At 41.0% G+C, this 13,816-nt stretch overlaps 2 non-coding genes across 2 annotated transcripts; both read right to left on the bottom strand.

Annotated features, from left to right (window-relative positions):
- Positions 1–885: 885 nt before the first annotated feature.
- TRNAA-UGC (transfer RNA alanine (anticodon UGC)) lies at positions 886–957 on the bottom strand. Its single transcript has one exon. It is a non-coding gene; the product is annotated as a tRNA-Ala (tRNA).
- A 1,621-nt stretch (positions 958–2,578) lies between these two features.
- TRNAA-UGC (transfer RNA alanine (anticodon UGC)) lies at positions 2,579–2,650 on the bottom strand. The gene has a single exon. It is a non-coding gene; the product is annotated as a tRNA-Ala (tRNA).
- Between the last annotated feature and the right edge of the window lie 11,166 nt (positions 2,651–13,816).

Below are 13,816 nucleotides of genomic sequence, written 5' to 3'. Positions count from 1 at the left end.
AATACTACCATACAATACCCACATAATATTACCATACAGAGCCCACATAATACTACCATACAGAGCCCACATAATACAACCATACAGAGCCCACATAAAACTAGCATAAAGCGCTCAAATAATACTACATACAGCACCCAGCTCCATAATACTACCATACAGAGCACACATAATACTACCATACAGAGCCCACATAATAATACCATACAGCACCCACATAATATTACCATACAGAGCCCACATAATACTACCATACAGCACCCACATAATACTACCATACAGAGCCCACATAATACTACCATACAGAGCCCACATAATACTACCATACAGAGCCCACATAATACAACCATACAGAGCCCACATAAAACTAGCATAAAGCGCTCAAATAATACTACATACAGCACCCAGCTCCATAATACTACCATACAGAGCACACATTATACTACCATACAGAGCCCACATAATACTACCATTCAGTGCCTGCATAATACAGATACTATGCGAACCTCCTTCCACCTGCCAGCATTACATATGCATCTTTGGAAACGTGCGGAGCCTACAAATCTGGGAGCAGCGGCAGGTAGGGGGTGGTTTGGGGGGCTATCATTTCACAGCCTCAGAGTAACTGGACCAGGGGTCTGCAAACACAATCTGCTCCTCTGTAGTCTCTAGCGATGTCGGTCTGTACATGTATAGTGCTGGTTACAGCGCCCCCTGGTGTCCGACAGTTATTCTACATAGAATCCTCAACAAAAGCAAATCTGTCTGATATTTAGCGCTGAGTCAGGTCTTCGTGTTACATCCAGACAGAAGACTGGTGAATTTCCGCACATTTATCAGATTTCGGAATATTTTGGAAGTTCTCTTGTTATGTGACACAAAAGCTGGAGATGCCGGGGATTGAACCCGGGGCCTCATACATGCAAAGCATGCGCTCTACCACTGAGCTACATCCCCTGCACACACTGTCTGATGTGTGATCTCAATTCTGAGAACGATCCATGACGAGAATCTGACTCTGAATCTACCATCATAGATCTTCTCACAATTCGTTTTTCTTTTTTCATAATTCTGCAGCATAAATGACATCATATTCCAACAGTCTGGACTATTAGGGACGAAGCAAAACTACTTTAATTCTTTATTATTTGGTTATATGTACAATATGGGAAGAGGAGGGGATTCTATTTTTGCCATTTTTGCATCTTTTTTTAAGCAAATTAAAAAAAAATAAAATAAAATAAGCCCACATGATACTATCATACAGAGCACTTATAATACTACCATAGAAATCCCACATAATACTACCCTACATTGCCCAAATAATACTACCCTACAGCACCCACATAATTCTACCATACAGAGCCCACATAAAGCTAGCACAAAGCGCACAAATAATACTACATACAGCACCCAGCCCCATAATACTACCATACAGCGCACACATAATACTACCGTACAGCGCACACATAATACTACCATACTGTTCCCACATAATATTACTATACAGTGCACACATAATACTACCATTATGGAAATATATATGTATATGTATTTCATATAGATCTCACTTGCCTGCTATAGGCTACATACTGCTATATACTCCATATATTCATGTATTCTTATATAGCCATATGCATACAAATACATATTCACAGTTTGAACCTTATAACTAGTTGGTGGAAGTTGACCTGCTACCCAGTCATCTCATGACAGCATTGTCTTCTGACTTGAGAAATATCTAACAGACATAGGGAATGAGGAAGTAAGGCCCGATGGTCCAGCCGATATTGGAGACTTGCTGACGAGTGCAAGACTCCGGACAGTAAATCACATGGTGTCTAAGTAACCCCAGGTCGGACACCCATATATGCTCATGTATTTAAACTGACCAATTTGATAAGAAGTTCAGCCTTATGTTAATGAGTAACCACTCCTTTCTGTACAGCTGATAAAACCAAGTATATTCAATAAAGTTTCCAGAGTTCTGCTGGAATGAGTTGTTGCTAACTAAGTGTAGCTTCCTCTTTTCCTTTGAGCGCTCAATAAGACTCTGTCTAATTAGGACAGGCCACAGTATGCACAGAGATATATATCTATATCAATCAAAAAATCCACATCACTGATCCCACATAATACTACCATACAGTGCACACATAAGGCTACCATTCAGTGCCTGCATAATACTGCTACTATGCGAACCTCCTTCCACCTGCCAGCATTAGATATGCATCTTTCGAAACGTTGTGCGGAGCCTACAAATCGGGGAGCAGCGGCAGGTAGGGGGAGGTTCGGGAGGCTATAATTTCACAGCCTCAGAATAACTGGATCAGGGGTCTGCAAACACAATCTGCTCCTCTGTAGTCTCTAGCGATGTCGGTCTGTACATGTATAGTGCTGGTTACAGCGCCCCCTGGGGTCTGACAGTTATTATGCATAGAATCCTCAACAAAAGCAAATCTGTCTGATATTTAGCGCTGATTCCGGGCTTCGTGTTACATCCAGACTGGTGAATTTCCGCACATTTATCAGATTTCTGAATATTTTGGAAGTTTTCTTGTTATTTGTCACAAAAATGTGGAGATACCGGGGATTGAACCCGGGGCCTCATACATGCAAAGCATGCGCTCTACCACTGAGCTACATCCCCTGCACACACTGTCTGATGTGTGATCTCAATTCTGAGAACGATCCATGACGAGAATCTGACTCTGAATCTACCATCATAGATCTTCTCACAATTCGTTTTTCTTTTTTCATAATTCTGCAGCATAAATGACATCATATTCCAACAGTCTGGACTATTAGGGATGAAGCAAAACTACTTTAATTCTTTATTATTTGGTTATATGTACAATATGGGAAGAGGAGAGGATTCTATTTTTGCCATTTTTGCATCTTTTTTAAGCAAATTTTTAAAAATACAATTCTCTTTTTCCCATATTTTTAAAGGGATTGTTCATTAATGGACGACACTCTTCGATTATCTCAATCAATTAGGAAGAAAGTGTACAACACCTCCCGGATGGGAACATCTCTGAGCGCTGCGCCCCCTGACGGTCTCGTGGCGGTGCTTATGTCCCCTGATGGGCTGCAGACAATCAGCGGCGGCTGAAAGGCGACATCTCTCCTGATCCCGTAGGTAAGTAACCTTTCTTCTTGTATCGGTCACCATCGGGGCGCTCTACAGCAATGTACAGTGGGAACAAATCCCTTTAAGTATAAGAAAATCGAAAGAATTCATCGATAAGGTTTACTTTTTCCATAAAAGCCCAAAATATTGAAAAATTATGTGATCTATCCCACATGGTAAATGCAGGAAAAAAGAACAATAGCTTAACCCCTTTCTGACATCAGACCGTGCACGGTACCAGGACCCCTATGACCGAGGATAGGATAGTACGTCAATGCGATCAACGGCGCTCCGGGGGGGGCGCCGCTGATCACGGCCAGGTGTCAGCTGATTATCACAGCTGACACCTGGCACTATGTGTCAGGGGTGGTCACGGACCGCCCCTGCATGTTAAACCCTGGCACACTGCGATCAAACATGATTGCAGTGTACGGGGGTTTAGAGAAGCATCGTCAGGGAGGGGGCTCCCCCCGTGCTTCCCTGAAACCCCCAGAGCAGCGCGATGTGCAGCGCTGCTGCAGGTCCTCCTTCCTTGCAGGTCCCCGGATTCAATATGGCCGTGGGACCTTCGGGGGCCTGCAGGGAGGCAGCTTCCTCAGTGCCTGCAGAGAGCCTGGTGCAGCGCCAATGTCAGATCGCTGATCTGTCACAGCGATCTGTGATGTGACAGTGTGACAGTGATGTCCCCCCTGGGACAATGTAATAAAGTAAAAAAAAAAAAAGTGTAAAAATAATTTATAAAAAAATCGCCAAATAAATTAAAAAAAAAAATATTCCCTAATAAATTCATTTTTTGGAAACAAAAAAAAACAATAAAAGTACACATATTTAGTATCGCTGCTTCCATAACGACCCGCCCTATAAAACTGTCCCACTAGTTAACCCCTTTAGCGAACCCCTTAAAAAATAAAAATAAAAAACGAAGCAAAAAACAAGGCTTTATTATCATACCGCCGAACAAAATGTGCAAAATGCGCAATTAAAAAGACGGATATAAATAACCATGGTACCGCTGAAAACATCATCTTGTCCCGCAAAAAACGAGCCGCCATACAGCGTCATCAGCGAAAAAATAAAAAAGTTATAATAGCTCGCAGAATAAAGCGATGCAAAAATAATTGTTTTTTGCATAAAATTGTTTTTATTGCATAAAAGCGCCAAAACAAAAAAAAACGACAAAAGTGAGGTATCGCTGTAACTGTACTGACCCGAAGAATAAAACCGCTTTATCAATTTTACCACACACGGAACGGTGTAAACGCACCCCCCCAAAAGAAATTCATGAAACGCTGGTTTTTGTTCATTCTGCGTCCCAAAAATCGGAATAAAAAGCGATAAAAAAAGTCACATACCCAAAAATGGTACCAATAAAAACGTCAACTCGTCCCACAAAAAATAAGACCTCACATGACTCAGTGGGTCAAAATATGGAAAAATTATACCTCTCAAAATGTGGTGATGCAAAAACTATTTTTACAATAAAAAGCGTCTTTTAGCGTGTGACAGCTGCCAAATATAAAAACCACCATAAATAGTAAATCAAACCCCCCGTTATCACCCCCTTAGTTAGGGAAAAATAATAAAATTAAAAAAATGTATTTATTTCCATTTTCCCGTTAGGGCTAGGGTTAGGGTTAGGGTTAGGGCTTGGCTTAGGGCTGAGATTAGGGTTAGGGGGTGTTGGGGTTAGGGTTGGAGTTATAATTGGGGGGGTTTCCACTGTTTGGGCATATCAGGTGCTCTCCAAATGCAACATGGCGTCTGATCTCAATTCCAGCGTTCTGCGTTGAAAAAGTCAAATGGTGCTCCTTCCAAGCTCTACCATGCGCCCAAACAGTGTTTTACCCCCACATATGGGGTATCAGCTTACTCAGGGCAAATTGAAAAACAACTTTTGGGGTCCAATTTCTCCTGTTACCCATAGGAAAATAAAAAATTGGGGGCAAACATATCATTTTTGTGGAAAAAAATATGATTTTTTTATTTTTACGTCCGGGGGTTATAAACTTCTGTGAAGCCCTTGGGGGTTCAAAGTGCTCACCACACATCTAGATAAGTTCCTTGTGGGGTCTAGTTTCCAAAATGATGTCATTTGTGCAGGGTTTCCACTGTTTAGGCACATCAGGGGCTCTCCAAACGCGGCATGGAGTCCGATCCCAATTTCAGCCAAAAAAGTCAAATGGCGCTTCTTCCCTTCCGAGCTCTGCCATGTGCCCAAATAGTGGTTTACCCCCACATGTGGGGTATCAGCATATGCAAGACAAATTGCACAATAACTTTTGGGGTCCTGTTACCCTTGGGGGTTCAAAGTTCTCACCACATATCTAGATAAGTTCCTTGAGGGGTCTAGTTTCCAAAATGGTGTCATTTGTGGGGGCTTTCCACTGTTTGGGCACATCAGGGGCTCTCCAAACATGACATGGCGTCCGATCTGAATTCCAGCCAATTTTGCATTGAAAAAGTCAAACGGCGCTCCTTCCCTTCTTAGCTCTGCCATGTGCCGAAACATTGTTTTCCCCCACATATCAGGTATCAGCGTACTCAGGACAAATTGCACAATAACTTTTGCAGTCCAATTTCTCCTGTTACCCTTGGTAAAATAAAAAAAATTGGACCTGAAGTAATTTTTTTGTGAAAAAAAGTTAAATGTTCATTTATTTTAAACATTCAAAAAATTCCTGTGAAGCACCTGAAGGGTTAATAAACTTCTTGAATGTGGTTTTGAGCACCTTGAGGGGTGCAGTTTTTAGAATGGTGTCACTTTTGGGTATTTTATATCATATATACCCCTTAAAGTGACTTCAAATGTGATGTGGTCCCTAAAAATATAATGGTGTTGCAAAAACGAGAAATCGCTGGTGAACTTTTAACCCTTATAACTTCCTAACTAAAACAAAAAATTTTGGTTCCAAAATTGTGCTGATGTAAAGTAAACATGTGGGAAATTTAACTTATTAAGTGTTTTGTGTGCCATATCTCTGTGATTTAAGGGCATAAAAATTCAAAGTTGGAAAATTGCGAAATTTTCAAAATTTTCACCAAATTTCTGTTTTTTTATATGAATGACAATTTACCACTAACATGAAGTACAATATGTCATGAGAAAATAATGTCAGAATCACCGGGATCGATGGAAGCGTTCCAGAGTTATTACCTCGTAAAGGGACAGTGGTCTGAATTGTAAATATTGGCCTGGTCATGAACGTGCAAACCACCCTTTAGGGTAAAGAGGTTAAAGGATTTGTCCCAAGATCCGATCTTCAGGAGCACACTGCTCCTCGGCCTCCTGGTTGTCAGGGGGTGGTGCACTCCTGACAATTCTTTTCCCAGCTCTTTATAATGCTGCAGACAGAGGCAGTTTTGACTCTGCAGCACTGGAAAATCACAGGATCAGAGCAGCACTTACAAGCTGGACAGCAAAAAGCCTGTAAGTGCTGCTCCCATTTCTTTGTGCAATGGTCATTTACATGCAGTAGATGCATCTATGGCTTAGGCATGGGGCTGAGGCACCTATATGGGGGATGTAGCTCAGTGGTAGAGCGTATGCTTTGCATGTATGAGGCCCCGGACTTTTTTTTCCACTTATAAATAACTTCCAAAAGTTCCGAAGTCCCCAGATTTGCAGGAACAGAAGCTCAGTCAAGCCGCCACCCCGAATTATCAGGAGCGTGCCACCCTCTGACAACCAGGAGGATGACTGGATTCTATTTTTCATTCTACTTAAAAAAAAGATGTAAAAAATGCAAAAAATAAAATCACCTCCTTCTCCCATTTTTTAAATATTTCATGCAATAGAATGCAAATTAATTATTTAAAAATCCTACAATGGGATTTTCTGTTTTTTTATCTTTACATACTTTTAACTCAGGAAGAGTTCAGAAATCAATATTTTGTGGAATAACCATGATTTTTAATCGCAGCTTTCATGCGTCTTGGCTGCTTTCCACCAGTCTTTCACACTGCTTTTGGGTGACCTTATGTCATTCCTGGTACAAAAATTTAAGCAGTACTTTGTTTGATGGCTTGTGACTATCCATCTTCCTTCAATGAGGTTCAGGTCTGGAGATTGGGCTGACCATGACAGGGATTTGATGTGGTGGTCCTTCATGCACACATTGATTGATCTAGCTGTGTGGCATGGTGCATTGTCCTGCTGGAAATACCAGTCCTCAGAGTTGGGGAACATTGCCTGAGTAGAAGGAATCAACTGTTTTTCCAGGATAACCTTGTACGCGGATTGATTCATACGTCATCCGCTAAGATTAATCTGACCAATTCCAGCTTTGCCGAAGCATCCCCAGATCATCACCGATCCTCCACCAAATTTCACAGTGAGTACAAGACACTGTGGCTTGTACGCCTCTCCAGGTCTCTGTCTAACCATTAGACGACCAGATGTTGGGCAAAGCTGAAAATCAGACTCATCAGAGAAGATTACCTTACTCCAGTCCTCTATGGTCCAATCCTTATGGTCTTTGGCAAACTTCAGCCTTGCTCTCCTTTGCTTCTCATTGATGAAAGGTTTTTTTCTACCTTTACATGACTTGAGCCCTGCCTCTAGGAGCCTGTTATGAACTGTTCTTGCAGTGCACTTCACCCCAGCTGCCATTTGCCATTCCTTTTGTAGGTCCCTTGATGTCATCCTGCAGTTTCGAAGTGATATTTGAATAAGATGACGGTCATCCCGGTCAGTGAGGAGTCGTTTTCACCCTCTGCCGGTCTGTAGCTTTGTTGTCCCCAATGTCTACTGCTTGACCTTGTTGTAATGGACTGCTGTCTTAGAAATTTTAAGACAACATGACGCTCTCTGTATCCCTCTGTTAGTAAAGCCAGAATTGAGCCCTTCTTTTCCTCACTGAAGACTTTTCAACTCCTTTCGCATGGATATGTTATTTTTTAATTCCTATTACCTTTGGGATATTACTAGCACTTGTTTTGCCATCCAGCTTGTCCTATTGCAAGAGGATTGTGAACACCACAGCAGGGTCTTTTATACTTTTCTTCGTTAAATAAGATTTGGTTCCGGTGATCACCTAATCAGAAGCACATTAAGTAGAATGAGGTGTGCTCTGGTTGGAATTCAACTGACAGTGGAATGGAATGGATGTCAGACATGTAGAGAAGCTGATTTCTATAACACTGTGCAGTGGTCTCCTAATTTCTGCCAGAGCTGTATATATATATATGGTCTTCTTCTGTCCTTGTATATTGACAATTTTGATGAGGTATCTAATAACTCTTTGGGTGGATAATGTGTATTCAGGTCGCCTCCGTAAGAATGTAAAAAAACTTTTTTACAAATTTTTTTCATGATAATATAATAATATATACTGTAACATGTTTGGGGTTTGACTGACGGCACTGTATACACTGATTTTCGGTTAATGCTTGAATATAGAATATTTATTGTGTATCGAGGCATTTTTGTGTCCTTTCCTTATATTCTATATACAATATCCATCCTGATATAATCTGCAAGTGCTTATATGTTATATACAAGTATGGAGTCTATATATTCAATATAACCAGTAATAGCTGCTATAATATTTTTGTCTTTTTCCTTCGTGGTTGATCCATTGCATTGTACATTTTAATTAGGATTTATCTAACCAAATATTAACTGTATATGGTGATTTAGCAGTATCTCTCCCGTCTGTAATTGTATTTGATATTATGTATTGTTGCTTCCTATATAAATTTCTATCATATTTGGATCTAAACATCTGATGGCTGATTGGCAGCCTTGTGCTTTATTAATTTTTGCATTTATATCATTTTGTTTTATTATATTAACTTTTTGTGGTATTGTGAATTCTGATGGCTGATTGACAGCCCTTATATATATTTATGCACTAGTTTGCTGCTGATATGTACTGTATATTCTTTTTTATTTGTATGTACCCCGGTTTTGCCAGTACTTTATATGGTCCTCCATCTGTTGCATACTAGTGCGCGTGCACCTCCTTTCTGCCGCCATCCTCTATCTGCTTCTGTGCCTGCGATGCACCCGGTGCCAGATCACGTGGGGCCTCATGTGTTTCTGGTTTGGCTGCTGGGTGACGACGCGTCAACAATTGCTGGCTTCCAGCCTTAATTGACTTCCGGGCCTCTGCCTTTTTAAACCCACATATCGGTGACACTTCCATGCTCCCTGAGGAAGGTCTTTTATCCGAAACGTGCGTCGGGGTGTAAAGACTGACCAGCTATTTCCACTGCTACTCTCTGCCAGGTACTATTAATAGGTAACATTGGCCAGTACACTCTATATTTTTGGTCAGCTGTATAAATACGTTGAATACACACTTATCCTGTGTGCTTTATTGATATCTAACTCAATTATCTTTCTAATTTTTGGCTATGTAGAGTATGTACTATTTTACGTGATCCACAGTGGATTTGATACCAACGTGGTCTATGTTTTTGACCTCTAACTGTATTACATTGCTGGTCGCACCTGCCCTCCACAGTGCATGGTTGTTTATCTGCCCACCTGTTATCCTGTCCACCTTTGTCTGTGAAATTTGATCAATAAGGTTATTTTATTTTTTCAGTACCTATGGACCTTATGATTGTATTTCTTTGGTTCACCCTCCCTTGATCAATATGAGAACCTGGATATGGAGACATGACTACAATATGGGGACCTGGATGGGGACATGACAACAATATGGGGACATGACTACAATATGAGGACCTGGATATAGAGACATGACTACAATCTGGGGACCTGTATGGGGACATATCTACAATATGGGGACCTGTATGGGGACATAACTACAATAAGGGGACATAACAAATGTGCACTCATATTGTAGTTATCGCCACATCCAAGCTCTAAACATTTTTTAAAAAAACACAGCAAAAATGTTCAAAAGGTGTATAGAATAAAAAACGGTATCACTAAAAATGTAACTTTGTCCTTCAAGGAATGCGGCCCCCAAGTTCAAATTAATGAGCAGAAAAGACCGCATCAATATGCACAAAAAGTGCAAAATGCATTAAAATGAATGGGAAGCTTCTTTTAGGCGTTCTTCGAGCGGATATTTTGAGAAATCCGAGAAAAAAACCACAAACGTGTGAACACAGCCTAACGCAAAGACTGGAGTCAACTGTTATTAAAGTTATCAGATTCTCTATGAGAATTTTATGTAAAGTGAGGCGGTGGTCACACATTCAGAATGCAAGCACAAAGACATACACTGCTGTATACAATGTATTTCTATAGACATAGAAACAACTAATACACAGAGTTGGAGCCCACAATATGCTTTAAGGTGCTTTTATTGCTCAATGGCTGGGTCACAGATAATAAAAAGTCATTATTGAGGGTTCAAATACCCTCTAATGTATCCATGAGAGACAACCCGCATATACAGTCATATGTTAAAGTTTGGGCACCCCTATTAATGTTAACCTTATTTCTTTAGAACAATTTTGGTTTTTGCAACAGCTATTTCAGTTTCATATATCTAATAACTGATGGACTCAGTTATATTTCTGGATTCAAATGAGGTTTATTGTACTAACAGAAAATGTGCAATCTGCATTTAAACAAAATTTGACCGGTGCAAAAGTATGGGCACCTCAACATAAAAGTGACATTAATATTTTGTAGATCCTCCTTTTGCAAAAATAACAGCCTCTAGTCGCTTTCTGTAGCTATTAATGAGTTCCTGGATCCTGGATGAAGGTATTTGTGACCATTCCTGTTTACAAAACAATTCTAGTTCAGTTAAGTTTGATGGTCGCCGAGCATGTATAGCCCGCTTCAAATCATCCCACAGATGTTCAATGATATTCAGGTCTGGGGACTGGGATGGCCATTCCAGAACACTGTAATTGTTCCTCTGCATGAATGCCTGAGTAGATTTGGAGCGGTGTTTTGGATCATTGTCTTGCTGAAATATCCATCCCCTGCGTAACTTCAACTTCGTCACTGATTCTTGCACATTATTGTCAAGAATTTGTTGATACTGAGTTGAATCCATGCGACCCTCAACTTTAACAAGATTCCCGGTTCCGGCATTGGCCACACAGCCCCAAAGCATGATGGAACCTCCACCAAATTTTACTGTGGGTAGCAAGTGTTTTTCTTGGAATGCTGTGTTTTTTAGCCTCCATGCATAACGCCTTTTTGTATGACCAAACAACTCAATCTTTACTTCATCAGTCCACAGGACCTTCTTCCAAAATGTAACTGGCTTGTCCCAATGTGCTTTTGCATACCTCAGGTGACTCTGTTTGTGGTGTGCTTGCAGAAACGGCTTCTTTCACATCACTGTCCCATACAGCTTCTCCTTGTGCAAAGTGCGCTGTATTGTTGACCGATGCACAGTGACACCATCTGCAGCAAGATGATGCTGCAGGTCTTTGGAGGTGGTCTGTGGATTGTCCTTGACTGTTCTCACCATTCTTCTTCTCTGCCTTTCTGATATTTTTCTTGGCCTGCCACTTCTGGGCTTAACAAGAACTGTACCTGTGTTCTTCCATTTCCTTACTATGTTCCTCACAGTGGAAACTGACAGGTTAAATCTCTGAGACAACTTTTTGTATCCTTCCCATGAAAAGCTATGTTGAATAATCTTTGTTTTCAGATCATTTGAGAGTTGTTTTGAGGAGCCCATGATGCCACTCTTCATAGGAGAATCAAATAGGAGAACTACTTGCAAGTGGCCACCTTAAATATCTTTTCTCATGATTTGATACACCTGGCCATGAAGTTCAAAGCTCAATGAGGTTACAAAACTAATTTAGGCCTGTTTCACACTTGCTTTTTTTTGCAGCGCGTTTTTCCCGCAAAAAAACGCATTGAAAAAACGCATACAAATGCATACAAATGCTGCGTTTTTTTCAAGCATTTTTATGCGCATGCAGGAAAAAACCGCAGCGTTTTTGTGCGTTTGTATGCGTTTTTTGTGCCTTTGCGTTTTTTTACAGATTTTGGAAAAACCCCCCAAAAAAGAAAAAAAAAACATTCAACAACACACAAGACCAATGGGACTTCATTGTGGGTGTGGTATGTTAATATATAGACCCTGTCTACAGTATTCTTCACATTTGCTTGATTCTTCTCGTGACCATGGATCTGCGCTGGAAGAGTTTTCACTTCAACTTGGATTTGGACATCGCGATGGCTCAGGCGTATGCAGTTGCCTGCCATGAACAAAGGAAGAGAGAGAGGGAGCGAAGACGGCAGCGGCGGCGTATGTGGATACATCCGATTGTTGAACTCCGGGAGAGCCGTGGGGCATACCACACCCTCTACAGCGAGCTCCAGGCAAACCCGGAGAAATTTATAGATTATATCCGGATGTCCCAAGAAAGTTTCAGGGATTTGCTTGCTCGTGTCCAACAATCTATCCGGAGACAGGACAAACAGCTCCGTCGTGCGATTCCTCCTGAGGAACGGCTACTGGTGACATTACGGTATGTAATATTAAACCAAGGGGTGCGGTCTGATGTTTTTTTTTTAAATTTAGTATTCAAAACCTTGGGTAATTAGTTTTCGTGAATGTACTAATATTTTATTTTATAGTTTTTTAAAATAATATACATAAATATTAATTTTACTTCTTTGTCTGTTCACAGATTCCTGTCGACTGGAGAAACCCTATCTTCACTACACTTCCAGTACCGTATTGGAATCTCTACCTTGTCTGGAATTGTTGCTGACACCTGCCGGGCTCTCTGGAATGTTCTTTGTCCAGAATTTCTGCCCCTGCCCACCGCTGAAAAGTGGATGGAAATTGCTGACAAATTCTGGACAGTATGCAATTTTCCCAACTGTTTGGGAGCTGTTGATGGTAAACACATACGGATCATCAAACCCAAAAGAACTGGATCTGAGTACTATAATTACAAAAAGTACTTTTCAATAGTACTCATGGCCATTGCGGATGCCGGATGTATGTTTGTAGCAGTGGACATTGGAGCATTTGGCCGTGGTAATGACTCACAGGCTTTTAAAAACTCAGACATGGGCCGGAGGTTGTATGGCAACCAATTTAATTTCCCTATGCCACGGCCTCTTCCTCACACCGAAGCTCCGCCACTGCCCTTTGTAATGGTTGGCGATGAGGCTTTTCAAATGTGCGGAAACTTACTGAAACCCTACTCCAGCCGGGACTTGGACCACACCAAAAAAATATTTAATTACAGGCTGACCAGGGCCAGAAGAACTGTCGAGTGTGCTTTTGGGATTCTTGTCTCCAGATGGCGAATTCTGGGCACGGCCATTAATCTTAAACTTGAAACAGTCGATGAGGTGGTGAAGGCCTGTGTGGTTCTACATAACTTTGTGATGGCTAAAGAGCACCCGACCTTTGAACTGGACGATGATGCTCCTAACCCATTGCCTGAATTCACTCAGCACACTCTCAGGTCATCCGTTGAAGTTGGCCAAATGAGGGACCAATTTGCGGCCTACTTTATTTCTGATGTAGGACGGGTGCACTGGCAAGATGAAATGGTGTAATGTTTTTGTTTGTTTATGGTAATAAAAAACCTTATTTGATACCATTACTGAGTGCACTATATTTTTTAAAATCCAATTAAATAAAAAACTTCCCATGTATAACTGAATTTTTTGATGTTCACACACCTGGGCAGGCAAATACACATATGAGTTAAAATGCAGCATTGCTAGTCTGCGTGAAATATATTGGAACGAGCAAAGCTGCAGGC

The sequence above is a fragment of the Dendrobates tinctorius genome, unplaced genomic scaffold, assembly GCF_039654945.1.
Source record: "Dendrobates tinctorius isolate UK_male_01 unplaced genomic scaffold, ASM3965494v1 ptg000021l, whole genome shotgun sequence".
NCBI classification, from domain to species: Eukaryota; Metazoa; Chordata; class Amphibia; order Anura; family Dendrobatidae; genus Dendrobates; species Dendrobates tinctorius.
The sequence above is the reverse complement of the archived record's forward strand: the minus strand, read 5'-3'. Positions and strand labels throughout refer to the sequence as shown.